The sequence below is a fragment of the Pavona decussata genome, unplaced genomic scaffold (assembly GCF_977016875.1).
Source record: "Pavona decussata unplaced genomic scaffold, jaPavDecu1.1 SCAFFOLD_344, whole genome shotgun sequence".
NCBI lineage: Eukaryota > Metazoa > Cnidaria > Anthozoa > Scleractinia > Agariciidae > Pavona > Pavona decussata.
The window spans coordinates 530047-544096 of NW_028145729.1; the positions used below are offsets into that span (position 1 = coordinate 530047).

The window sequence follows — 14050 nt, forward strand, 5'->3', positions numbered from 1 at the left end:
TGATCAGAGCCAACTCAATGGTTACGCGCCTCGTTGGCTATCTATCATCTCACAACCATCTCGCGTTTGTGGAATAATTGTTCAATAGCTACAAAAATGCGCATATAAATAATCGTCTTGCATTGTCAAAGACTGTGTGCTCGACTGACTTCAGTGAACTTACCACAATGTCGTTACTGAACCGAACCTTTTTACAACAGTCACGTGATAGAAGAAGTCACGATAGAAGTCACGTGATATGGCGACGAGGTCATGGTACTTCTCTAAGAGGTACTTTCCCTTTATTAGTTCACAGTAGCTTTTCGATAGCGATGAAGTCATAACAGTTCTTTTGGCAGTGCTTTCCCTTTCGGCTGAAGTTTCGCATTCTCATTCATGTTATCATATTTACGATGAAATATTATGTCACTCGCGATTGAACTGTGACAGCCTTATACTGAGTGTCAACGGAAATTATTCCGCATATTTATAAACCGTATTATTCATGTTTTAGGATTTTTCTGCTCTGCAGTCAATGAAATTTAAATTAGAGACCTTTAGATTAAAGCACCAGTACAAATACGAATACAAGATTTCACTTCGACTTTTTAGCGAAGTGCTAAAAACGGAATTATCCCAGTAAGCTTCTGTATGGTCATGAGCGACAAACTCAACGCAGTTGCTTTAAATCAGAGATGATAGCTAAGGCTGCTAAGCTCTTTAGTGATTCCAAAAAGAAGAGATCAATACAGTCTTGAGGACTTGTTTTCGGCACTGCGCCGTTCTCACAAAACTCGTAGCAAAATAATTACGTCTATCTCATTTTCCCGCCAAAATCGAATACTGGTCCGCGCGTGCGCACTCTGTCTCTCTTGGAAAAAACTCGTACTCGTCCTAGAATCTATTAAAGTTTGGTTCCCATTAGCGACATAACGATCATAGTCACAATCATAAGGAAATGTTCGATCATTTCCTTATGATTATGATTATGTCGATCATAAGCGTCTTTTTGTGGATTATATTTTTCGGCGTTCCCACTACGAAATAACAGACTGATTACTATGTCGCTAGTGGGAACCAAGCCTTGACAAATCGAAGGCAGTTTTCTATGGTTTATACTCTTATAGATCATAAATTGACATTATAAGACGTGCAAAATTCAAGTGGAAATCCCAAGATGTATCGCTGTTTTCTTTTGCACTTGAATATTTATAAGTAAACACAATTCAGAGAACATCACATTAAAATTTTCCTCAAAAAATACTTCATTCGTATTTTAATACGAATTTTAAACATCAGAGGAATTTGAACTTAAAAGTTCAAATTATTTCCTCTGATGTTTCTTCTTATTTTTTTTTATTATTTACATTGTGATTGTTTACCATGTCACATGAATGGAAAAGTGAAAAAGTGAAAACTTAGTTTTGATGTGTATCAAATTGCTACAATGTCAGGTCTGCAAACTTTTCAAACAAAGTTAAAAAGGAATTTCAGGATGCGGGACAGAATTAGACATCTATATACAGGATCGAGTTCTGTGTGGTGTCAAACGTCAGACAGACTTATGCCGTCCATGTCCTCGTAACTTCGTCGACGGTGATGATGATGATGATGATGATGATGATGATGATGATGATGATGATGATGTTGATGATGATCATAGGACGCACTTGTTTTGCTATATGTATTTCCACATTTACAGTTCCTCTTAAAGTTTTTAAGGGTCTCTGGAGTTTCATACTTATAATACATTTCCAGAAATCTGCTTTTAATTCCAGGAACGAAGTACGGTCACCTTTATTCTGAACAATAGAGTTCTCTGTCAGCTTCACAGAACATTTCAGCTTTCCACCTATAGAGGACAACAAACGCGAAGAAAGGTTAGAAGTTGAAATTATGAATAAATCGTATCTGGGATACAGTGAGTGCAACGTCAAAGGAACATGTTTTTAAGGACAATGTAATTTAAATGTTTATTGGACGGTATTAAACGAAAAAGGATGTCACAAACTTACACATAAAAATATTTTACAACCATTTCTCAAACCCCAGTCGTAAATGAATTTACAGCCGACGATGCACAAGGTGGCAAAGAACTCGTGGATGCCTAAAATTAACTGAATAACTGTTTGCTGACCACGGGTTGAATCTCCATATTCTTAAAACCATGGTGTTCTCTGCAGATTGTTTGCGTGTTCATTAAAAACTTAAAATTTTTCACAGCAACGCTTTTTGGTGAAGTAACTATTGATATCTATAAAACAGCGTTCTTTCAAAATCTTTCATAGTAGTCAATCGTTTCAATTGATATCGCTTATGACTTAACTAGAATACAAAAATTAAAGCGATTCTACGTTTCGATGTTATAGCTATCATCGTAATCAAGAAATAATGTCAATTGAAGTTGTGAAGATCAATAATAGAGTTCTTGATAATGACGTTAACTATTACAGTGAAACGTCGAATCGCTTTAATTTTTGTAGTTTTAGTTAAATTCTGATCTAAATCAACAATGATCATTCGAAGTTTTAAATTGTTTAGCAGTTAAATTTATTTCAAAAACAAACTGTTTAGTTAATGTTAACTTCTCTAGACTTACAGTACGAGACACCTGGTCCAGCTCAGCCACCAAACTCTAGTGTGACGTCATCTCCAATGAGTACAAACGGCGCCCAGTATTTCACTTCACTGAACTTGTCTGATTCTCTCATGGATTTCATGGCTCGGTTCAGGGATTCACTGGCACTTCTTCCTTCCATCAAATGTTTGTAGAAAATTGAACTCCATAGTGGCCTTGTCATCGATGGCCCAAAGTGACACTAGAACAGAACGAGCACCGGCGCCCAAGAAAGACCGCGCGATACCAACCACACCTTCAGCTTTGATCTCCCCGCGACCACTGTGACAGCAACTGAGAACAACCAGTCTTGCTCGCAGCTTCGTACTCAGCACATCGCTCATTTTCAGCAGGTAATCTCCCTCCTTCGGCACCTGAGTTTCCCTAGAAGGGTTTGGTGCCAAAGCAATTTCTCCTGTTTCCATCCGTCCATGAGCTGCAATATGTATTAATGCAACAGAGGAGAGTCGTTTCAACACCTCATGCTTTGTTGCATCTCTTCCAGTGAGAGGTGCAATTTTGAGTATTCGCCCAATCATTTCTACTTCTTCTTTGGCGTATGGCAGCTGCTCCAGTTGTTTTCCATTTTTAGTGACGATGTCTTGCACCCATGGATCTCCCACAATTAGAGCGCCACTCTTGTGATGGTAATCGGTTGGACAATCTGCGATCAATCTTAAGGTGGTCATTGAAGGAACCATTCGGATTCTGAAAGACTCGCATAGGAACTTTGAGTTTGAGTCCACGAATGCAGCATAGGGAGCCAGCCACAAAGGACCTTCAGGGACAATGATGACTTCATCACCATCAACCAAGTCTGCTATGGGACCTACAGCAACGTCGTAGGCTGTTTTTAAACTGGTTTTCTGTTGGTCCAAAGAAAGCAAGGGGGGTGGGTCACATCTGACTTCATTTGATGGGTTTGTTTCTCCAAGCCTCTCCAATGAGCGATCTTCGCACTTCACACCGGATCTCACGCCAATGGCCTCCCGGACAGTTTGCATCAGTGACTGTAGGTACTCGCCTACATCATTCAAGGAAACGTCATAGCTGAATTTCTTTGTCCTTAGTTTGACATCTTTCCCGTTTTTCACAATCCAGAAAGTAATTTCGTTTCCTTCAACTGCTATGAAAACTCGTGGAAGACGACTAAAGGTGCCAGGAATAATGTCTATCACTGAACAAAACTCAAACGAGGTTTGTGTCAGCCCATAGTTAAATTCAATTAGATCTTTCAGAGCTTGAGAACGTCCCCGTTCAGCAGACAACAGAGCTTCTGGTATTTTTTCGAGTTTTAACAGCAGAGCCCATAGCTTTGTGTATACCGTTTGGAACCTATGACGAAGGCTAATTTTCCATTCATCTTTAAACTGAAGATCAGCCCTTACTTCATTTAGTACTTTTACACTAGACTGATAACAATCGTAAGAACTTTCGAGAGAACCTAATAATTCAAAGCTACAACCAAGGAGGAAATGTGCGTTTGCCTCCCCAATCCTGTGACCAATTAATTGAGCAATGTTCAATTGACATTCGTGATAGCCCTTGGCTTTTATAGCATCTCCAAGACTGAGGTATGCTCGCCCTAGATTGCCAAGCGCTATCTCTATACCTTTGTTATCTGCTTCTTCTTCTGCAATTTTCAGGCTGCGTTGATAGTAGTCGATCGCTGCTTCGAAATCTCCAAGCCTGTGATAAGCATTGCCTAGACTGCAGTACGCGTGTTTTTCTCCAGCAATGTTGCCTAACTGTTTGGCAATTTTCAAATGATGTTCATGATAATGCACAGCTTTCCTTATATCTCCTAAAGAAAGGTGAAGGTCACCAAGACTGTGACACGCCAATCCCTCCCCAACCTGATGTCCTTTTTCTTTAAAAATTTTAAGTGCCCATTCATTGTAACTTATGGCTTTTTTAAAATTTCCGATCTCACTGAATGCGTTACCTAGATTGTTATACGCGTATGCTATTCCAACCTTTTCTCCCAAGATGATGGCATTTTTCAAGTAGTCTTTGTTTAAATCTATTGCTTTTTTTAAGTTTCCGAGACTACAATGGACGTTACCGAGATCTCCGTATGCGCAACTGATTTCTTCTAAGTTTCTCCCCTCTGAGCAAAGTCTTAGATAGCGTTCTAAGCAGTCGATGGCTTTCTTCAAATTTCCAACACCTTCATAGTCTACACCAAGACAACCATATGCTCTTCGTTCTAAATCAATATCTCTCGCTTCGCTTGCAATTTGAAGACAACTTTCATGGTACTGGATAGCTGCTTTGAAGTCTCCCATACTGCGATAAACGTTTCCAAGCGCACAAATGGCTCGTCCTTCACTAACCCTGTCACCATTTTCTTTGGCAATTGTCAGTTGGTGTTCGTGGCATTCTATGGCTTTTTTGTAATCTCCACTATTGCGGTACGCGAAGCCAAGCATTTCGTATGCTTGACCTTCGCCACGACTGTTTCCCCTTTCCTTGGTAATTTTCAAGTGACTTTCGTAGTATTCAATGGCTTTTTCAAACTCCCTGTTCATATAAAAAGCATGACCAAGATTTCTACTAGCGGTTCCTTCCCCAATTTTGTCTCCCAGTTCTTTGGCGATTCGTAAATGGATTTTATGGTAGTATGTATCTAGTCCTATCACATATATATTTTCGCTTCCCAGCCGTTTTGGTTCACTGGCTTTTTCTTCTTCTTCCTTAACGATCGTTAACCAGAGTTTTTGGTAAACCCTGGCTTCTTTTAGCTCTTCCTCAGTAGGACGAGATTTACTCAGATCACCATTGGCACTTTCCTGTCCAATCCTATTTCCTAAATCTTGGGCAGTTTTGCTTCTAGAATTGCCGTCTCCCTGTAACCATTAAGATAATAACGATGACAACATCAACGATAAAGATAATTAATGTCGAGTTCAAGTGACTTGAGTCCTTTAGTGCACATTAATAATTTGTTTTCCCCGACCAGAAGAAACTTTGAAGAGATAAAGAAGGTGGTATTGACGCGCTGAATGCTCGTAGATGTCAAGGCTCTTCATGCCTTTGTAATCAAAGAAAATCTCCCGAACTCATAAATGATTCTTCACGAGTAAACAAGGGAAATCACTATCGGAAAGGAGAATGTGATGAGCTTTTGCTTTGAATTTCTCCAAGAATTATTTATGGTCTGAGAAGGTATAGGATTTTCCAGGTGTTGCTTTATTCAGACTTACCTGGCACCTCTCCTGCTGACAGTCAAGACTATGTGTGCCTCTTTTCTTTCGGTTTTCCTGCTGTATGGATTTTAGTTTCTTATCTACCCTGATTGATAACTCCAAAAGTGTTTGGTTATCCTCAGAGATCTTGTAAAAGTTAAGTTGCGAAGCGCGATGTTTGTACAAAGCCGGCATGTTATTAAGTTATATTGATTGCTATCTGTTTCGAGAAAACAAAACGAAACAAAATCAAAATATAAACAAAGGATATTTCCCCTTAACGTTGAGAAAACTGGCTTTTAAATTTCTCGAATAATTTAGCTCAAGTTTTGATTCTACTCAAAAGCGATTCATAGTCTGGTTTAAAATGATTTTGCCACAATTTTAGTACAGGAACTGTAGTATGAATTGTTGACTTCTTATTAGGAAAACCTAGAGTTTTTTCCACTCTCCCCAAAATAATCTATCTTTATGGATTTTCTCACACAAGAAATTCACGGAGAAAGAGAGGAGGGGGGTGGGAGGGGGGGGGGGGTGGCAACAACCTAGTACCCAGAGCTTTTCCCTCTGAGAAAAAAGGTTTAGAGGGGGGGGGGGGATGACAAAACAATGTTTTGGAATTCAATATGGCCGCCAGATTGCCGAAAAGGTTCATTGCGGTTCTAAAGCACTTAGAACTTAGTATTTCACTTAAATTTGCATCATTCATGATCACATTTGCACATTACGAACATTGTTTTAGTAAGGTACTATAGTAGGGAATATAATATCGTACATTTCTGTCTCTTTCTATTTGTGTGCCCTACCACAGTCAAGATTAGGTTTTCATTGAGAATTTAACATGTTCTTTCAGTGACAGAAGTTTCCACATTTCTAAACAAAACTCTCCAAGGCCATACGCTAGCGGAACTCGCTATGAGATTTCCTAGCTCTAACATGAAACTTTTCGCACATTTATTGCCAAATTCCGCGAAATTACATGTTCGAAAACACTGTTATATCGTGAAGATAAATCAAGCTAAAATTGTACTAGAATTGCACACTGTTTGAAAAAAATTTGGAGTGCAACAAACCGTGGCATTAAAAAGTGCGACGAGAATTGCACAAGAAATCACGTGTTTCGAATGGCCTAAAAGGACGTTATAAAAGGATACTGCTAAGCCCTTGTGACACCAATAAGTGGCCTCTACATACAGACCTAGCTCCAAGCAGGCAATCACTCCTAAAATAAACAACAACAATCAATTCTGTTTGTAATTTAAGTGGAGCATTTCAATTTCTGTTATAGATCTTACTAACCGAAGGGTGAATGAATGGGTTATAAATGTGCCTTGTGTTGTCTATGTTCTAGAACTTTCATATTTCATTTTCATTGTTGCCTGTTCGCGATAGAAGGAGAAATGGAAGAAATCTTTTTTGATATTATCATGAGGAGGGTCTAAACTAATAAAACCCAGAAACCTAATAGCTATCACAAGAAGTAAATAGTAAAAACAAAATATAAAATTTTATTTGAGGTAAGTAACTTCACACATTTATGTAGGGATGGCTAGCCGTGGAAAGAACAACCAACAAAGGGGTGATTGATGTCTAGGAATCAACACCTCGCTCATTGAATGTTGCTAATCAGGAAGCAAAGACGGGATACATCAATCTCGAACTCACCTCTTTCTATGGCCCGCAGAAAAGCTGGTTGTAAATTGATGGCGGCTCTGGCATCATTCAGCGATTCTTGGTACTTTTCTATTGAGATAATTGACACCTCAATGAGAAAAGTAAATAAGTGGATAACAATCAAAAACAAGAATGAAAAAGTGGGTTTGACGAACGCATTCACTAAAAATGATTCCTTGTCACTTCATCAGCGTCTAAAGAACCCTCTTCCTTAATGAACGCTGGCCTTCTGGAAATGTTATCTAGACAAGCTTCCCACTTCTATAACGGTACGTGCGCTACTTGAATTCTATTTTCGCTGATCATCTGGGAGTCACAGAAGAAAAGCCTCCCCTTATCAATCAGCAAAGTGTAGTATACGAATTCACTTGTGATTTGTGTGATACAAGTTATATTGGGTACACTTGCCGTCACCTCCATCAACGCGTTGAGGAGCATAAACATTCTGTGATCGGAAAACATCTCAGGGACGCACATGGTTTAACACCTAACAACTTAATTAAGAACTTTAAAGTCATAACGAAATGCCGTGACAAATTTGAATGTTTGGTCTACGAAATGCTGTGGATCAAGAACAAAAGACCGAAACTGAACACGCAAGCGGATTCCATTCGCGCGAAACTTTTTACTTGAATGCTTTCATGCTAATTTATTTTCTCACTTTCAATACCTATAAATATGCCTTTCCGTTATTTCCATTTTACTCATTTGACAATGACGATATGAAGTCGTAGACACGTCATGCTGTTTTACTATCGTTAATTTTGTTGTTGAAATGTTTCTCTAAATCGTTTTTTATAACAACTTTATTTGCATAAAAATAAGTAAAGAAGAAAAGCAAACAGGGAGGAACTGAATATATGGAGCTGACCTTCCAACATCATAATAAAAATAGAATATAACTAGTAATGATCATGGATTAGAAAAGCGCGTTCGATCTCTAGTGAACTGGACAGTTGTAGTTGGCTGCAATATAGCCTCTCCGGAACGTCGAACGAACGCAATAATACTATACACAATTTACAGATACATTTTTTTCTCCTTAAAACGTCATTAACTGGCATGTATTTCTTACTTATGATTTTGTGGTTTCTGTGAATCTAACAGAATCTCACCTGAATGGAAATAAGCTGTTGCCCTGTTGTTGTACAATGTGGCATTCAGCTCGTTATCCTTGCAGTTCACTTTAATTCCTTCAGTGTAGAAGTATATGGCGTTGAAAAGATCCTTTTTCTCCAGTTCTTTGTCGCCCTCCAGAAAGTACACTTCAGCTATTGCTAAAACAAACCGAACAAAGCAAAATGAATCAAAGCGTCCGTCATCTGTTTTGAAGTATCACTTCTAAAAGCCAAAAAACATATAGTAGAATTTTGAAAAGAATCGGAACCCAGTGGTATTTAAAATCTATTATAGTGAGCGCAAAGACTTAAAGGGCCCTAGTTAGCCACACCTTTGTTTTTGTTTATATGCGAGAGTTTGGCTATTATATTTAATTCGCAGCGTGTCGAAATGAACGAAATCACTGTGAAACTACTAAAGATAATGAAACATACTTTCAGGAACACAACTTACAGTAAAGCAATAAGATTTCGCTTCACCATGCAATATCAATAATTTCGATGGCATCGAAAATGGCAGAGGCTGACTAGGGTCCTTTAAGGGATTGGCACGATGAACACAAACTTTACCTTAAAAATATAATGATGGATACGACCTTTTCAAGTTATCTCCTTGTTTTCATGATAATATTTATAAAAGCCAACTTAAGCTTGTGTTGTTTTATTTTAAGCCTTATGAATAAAGTAATGTTAAAAACACGAGCAGCAGTGTTTTATCAGGATTTAAAACTACGACGCGCAGCTGAGCGGTTTTAGACCCGATAAAACACGTGCTGCAAGTTTTTTAAACGGCTTCAAAAACATTCTTGGAAAAGCGTGTGTCAAGAGAGTGCTTTTGTGAACGCTGGAAATTAGCATAGAAGAAAAATATTAAACACCACATTAATGAATTTTTAAAGGTTTTTTTTTTTTTCATTTTGTGACATAGGCATACTCGGATAAAAAAACTTAAGCTTCTCTTTCTTTTTAAAATTGAATCAATATTTTTAAAACACACATTATTTCCTCTCTCAAAATGCCTTACTATTCTTTTTGGGTTCACTTAGCTATTGGCACTGAGACATTGAAGCTATTGAAGGGGCTTCTCTTTTCAATGAGGCAGTTGCCTGTTGTTTCTGAACTCATTTCACTGGCTTCGCAACATCTTCCACATATCTTAGTAGTGCCTGTCATTTGGAGACCAGAGTGTGTCGCCTCTAGCCACGACGAGTTAACCACCAAGCCACAGTTGTTCAAAGAGCGGTAACTTTATGAAGCGGATAAGTCGGTATCCGACCAAATCGACCCAATAAATGTCTCTGTGATTCAGTGAATCCTGGCCGCGTGCATGACCGCAATTATATCCATTTTAGTCTTGCGTGTGCGTAAGTTATATATAGGCGAAGTTTTCGGCATTTTAGTGGGAGTACATTTTATCCACTCGATAGAGCTATGCGCTCTTTGAACAACCGAGGCCAGATAACCGCACAATGCACATAGTAACATGTTACCTAGTCAGAAGACAACTCTAGCGGTGCAAGAACTGGAAGACATGAAATTGTTACATACCCCTTAAGGTATCATCGTCAAAATCCAACTTCCCTTCGTCAGAAGGTGTGCCATCAAATTGTTTTACTTTGTCGGGTTGACTCGCCGCCATGGGTCATGCACTGAGAATCAATGTACTTAAAATCAAGTTTGATTTGAGTTCACTCAAAAGTGAATTATTGTAGCCTGAAATTGTTACCTCGATTTTTTGAAAAGTTCCTGGTCAATGAAAAAAGGAAAAGAGCTTGCCATTAACACAAAAAATATTTCGCGAAGAACTGGTCTAGAAAAAAATCACCTCATGCTATAGCCCTTCCCACGAAATTGTCAGTGACCTTTGAACGGTAATTCAAATGTAAAATGTTTTGTTCATAACACAATAAACATAAAGGGAAAAACACAAGTTCATTACGCATGACGCGTATTTGTTTTTCAATAGTTCGGAAAACGAAACATAGGTTATTTTCACTTTTGGACATGAATATTGATGGCCCTGATCTCACATCACCAAACTTTAAATGCTTTCAATACATCAACTTTTCGGCTAAGAATAGCTAATCTCTGATCTGAGAGGTTGTTGTAACTTTATGATATTCACCTCTCAAAGTAAATTGTAAATATTAATACAACAGGGACACCAAGCGAGAGCATTTAAACAAAATACTTAAATCTTGTCACCAATGATCCCAAATCGTTTTGTGGATTTTTGAAGGTAAATTTTGATCTGTTCAGATATTAGATCATTAAAATTTAGTTGTAGAATGCTTTAGAAAACGAAGCCGAATTTACGAGTTGATAATCGCATTACGAAAATGCTAGCACCTCTCATTTCGCGCCGTTAATAATACTGACATACTTGCCCCTCGAGCTCCGAAAACGATATGAATTATTTTCCATTGTTACGAAATTTGGAGGGGACATTTGCCGAGGAAAACTCTGGATTTTCTTTACAATTAAATCTCAATTTCTGAGGCGAATAGGGTCTTCCGAGCAGATATCTGCCTGTGACATCTTCTTCGTGGATGAATTTGACAGCTTTTAATTCGTGTTTGGTCATGAATTTTATCCAACGCGACTGAAGTTTCACAGACTAAGATAATACGTTTGAGTCTGCAAGAGCAGTAACAACGCCAGTAAAGCATTATCTGGATGGAATACTTATCTTCGGAAAATAAATTAAAAGCCTAATTTGCTTTCATTTTGTGAGTTTTCCCAGTAAATAAAATTAAATAGTTAAGAAAGCGCCCTTCAGATAAATGAAAAAATAAGCACGTTTTTAAGAATGTAAAGAAAATTCGGTTCAGCGCTTACCTCGGCTGTGTATGTACAATCTATCAGTTGTCACTGTTTCGAAAACTGTTAGAAGCTGAAGTCACAAGATAATCCACGTGATGAGGTCGTAAAGGCTTTCTCAGCTGTCCCTCGTCTTTTAGATAAATTCTCACATGGATGAGAGAGCGTTACTCAGAGTTAAGAATAAAATTGACGTCAATTGTCTTATTTCAAGTAAAGGACCTGTAACAGCACTGACAGTCAGTAGAAACCGAATGTAATCCAAATGACTATGAGAAAATAAAGATATGATTGACTGTTTTCTTCGGTGACAACGCAAAAATATTTTTCATTACATTTTTTAATTTTTTGAGGCTAATAGTATACTATAAGCTGGGCTAGTCAGTATTTTCACGTAGTGCAAGTCTAGCAGTCCTTTACTACTTGCCATGTTACTGACTACACTGTACCAAGTTTATTCAATTCCACCCTTTAATTCTGTAAATTTTATTTCTTAAGGATTTAAAAATCGTAAATAATGACTATTTACGATCAAGTGAGGTGCCGTTTGAGTTTCAATACTTGCAAAATGAAATTCTTTATTGTTGTTGTGTTGTTATCAAGCAAAGAAAGTGAAAAGATCTACTTCGAAATTTTAAATACAATTTCTTTAATACTTCCTCCTTACCATAACTGAAACTATCTGACAGACCTGATAGAAAAAGAAATATTTGCTACAAAGATGTTTCTGATTTGCATAACTTACAAACTTGACATGATCTCAGTTAGTAAATAAACCCCTTCACGCGGCTGGTATATCACTGTATATCAGAGGATAACGCCCGAAGCTGAGAGATCGTCAGAAAACTGAACAGTTCGCTTCTCGGCCAATGGTGAAATTTTGACGGTAATCTTTAATCTCATATCAATAAGCCAGAAAGGAGTTTATTTGTTTTACAACCCTCTGTTTAATTTCTGAAACGCGCGCGCTTTACTGCATATTTAACAACTATTCCACGAGCGCGCGTTGGATATGGGGCGCGCAATGCCGAGTGGGCTAAAATCATCTCATATCCAACAAGCGCGAGTGGAATAATTGTTTTATTAAAAAAAAAAACACACATGAGAAATTTTGCTAGATTTTGCTGATTACATAGAAGATCATGGTCTCTATTTCTCGGGCATGGTATAATGGCTCATATACCATGGCCGTTAAGGTAATCAAATCATTCGAATTACATTATACAATGATCTAGTTCTTAATAAACCAAGCTAGACCTAAAACAGTGACGTTTTATGTTATGGGTTTACTGAAGGCTGAACTGCAATGTGGAAATCTGAAACTTCAGAGTTCGTTTTGCGTTCTAAAACAATATAGCTTTTAATTAAAAGGGATTTGCTGAGGCAAAGACATGCAAAAATTACAGAGAGATTTAAGGCTCGACGTTTCGGACTCCATTATCAAGAGAAACAATATAATAGTGTTTTATCAGTAACACCGAGTCTTGAAAATAAGGGCGAGCGATCAAGCAAAACGGTTCGATTTGCTATTTCCTTTCTCAATCAGAAAAATAAAAAAAGACGTCGAAGTGTTTTTTCTTGCTTTCAAGTCAAACGTAAGGCTCTTGATTAAATGTATAACATGTTTTCTTCCATAATTATGAAGGCTTCAAAGTAAAAAATTAAGAATCTTGACAGCATCATAAACAATCGTCGAGGAGGAGAAAATAGTTATTGACTGAGCCAAACCAAAATATGGCAGCAACTCAAACAATAAGTTCTTGTGCCGATTCAACTTTAACTGACTGCAAAATCAACACGATAATATTCAATGGTAAATGTGTGATATTTAATCCCGCTTAAATCCCACATTTTCTCTGCTGCGATTATCTATGAGTGTGACTCAAATCAGCAAAAAAAAAAAAGGAAATTCGCAATTTCCTCTCATAAGCCGGCCATACAGTTGCGAAATGCAAATGCATTTCATAATCCTTTTCAAATAGCAAAATGGTCAGAAGGAAAATTATTTTCGTAAAACATATAAAAGGAAGAGAACGTTTCAAAAGGAATCATGCAGATCTCAACATTTATGAAATATTTTCTCGAAAATACATCAGCGCTGAAAGTTTCTTTTCATGATATAAGAAGATAATGTCTGAAAAAAAAAACCTTAAAAGGGTTAACATTCATACAACAGGAATGAATACCCATGGTAACAATGTGGTTTTTCATTTTGGAATTGTGTTCTGATGAAAAAACATATATGTGTTCATGATTTTGTCTCCTGTACATAATCGCACTGGAATAGAACATTTATAATTATAATGTTACACCTGAAAACAAATTATCTACCTAAGCAACTTTTTTGTGTGATAAATATACGGATTGAAACACTATTCTGTGTTTCTCTGCTCGAAATGCTCGTTTCCGTATAATCTCGAACGGTGTTTCTCGCCTCTTGCAACAAGTTGAATCGATTATTTAGACATTATTTAGACAAACTCATATTTCAAGCCATGAACATGCACTAAATTACTTTTTCATTAAGATCACTCATCACTTAATTATTGAAAAAAAAAAACCCTTGATACAACAAGCTTTTCTTATGTTAAATCTAAAAAAAATTGAAAACATCGCTTTCGTGCAGTAGCCCACTATATGCAATTATGCTCCTA

General features: G+C 37.5%; 1 protein-coding gene and 1 pseudogene across 3 annotated transcripts in view; both read right to left on the minus strand.

The window, feature by feature from the left end:
• The window catches only part of LOC146453225 (uncharacterized), a 97316-nt gene that overhangs the window by 30392 nt on the left and 52874 nt on the right, over window positions 1-14050 (minus strand). The gene's annotated exons all lie outside the window — the stretch shown is intronic.
• Window positions 1149-10386, minus strand: LOC146453228 (uncharacterized; annotated as a pseudogene). The gene is made up of 7 exons (XR_014859552.1): window positions 10125-10386; window positions 8574-8735; window positions 7450-7527; window positions 6939-7006; window positions 5803-5931; window positions 2579-5445; window positions 1149-1831 (listed from the first exon to the last, which is right to left on the minus strand). The product of XR_014859552.1 is annotated as an uncharacterized LOC146453228 (transcript).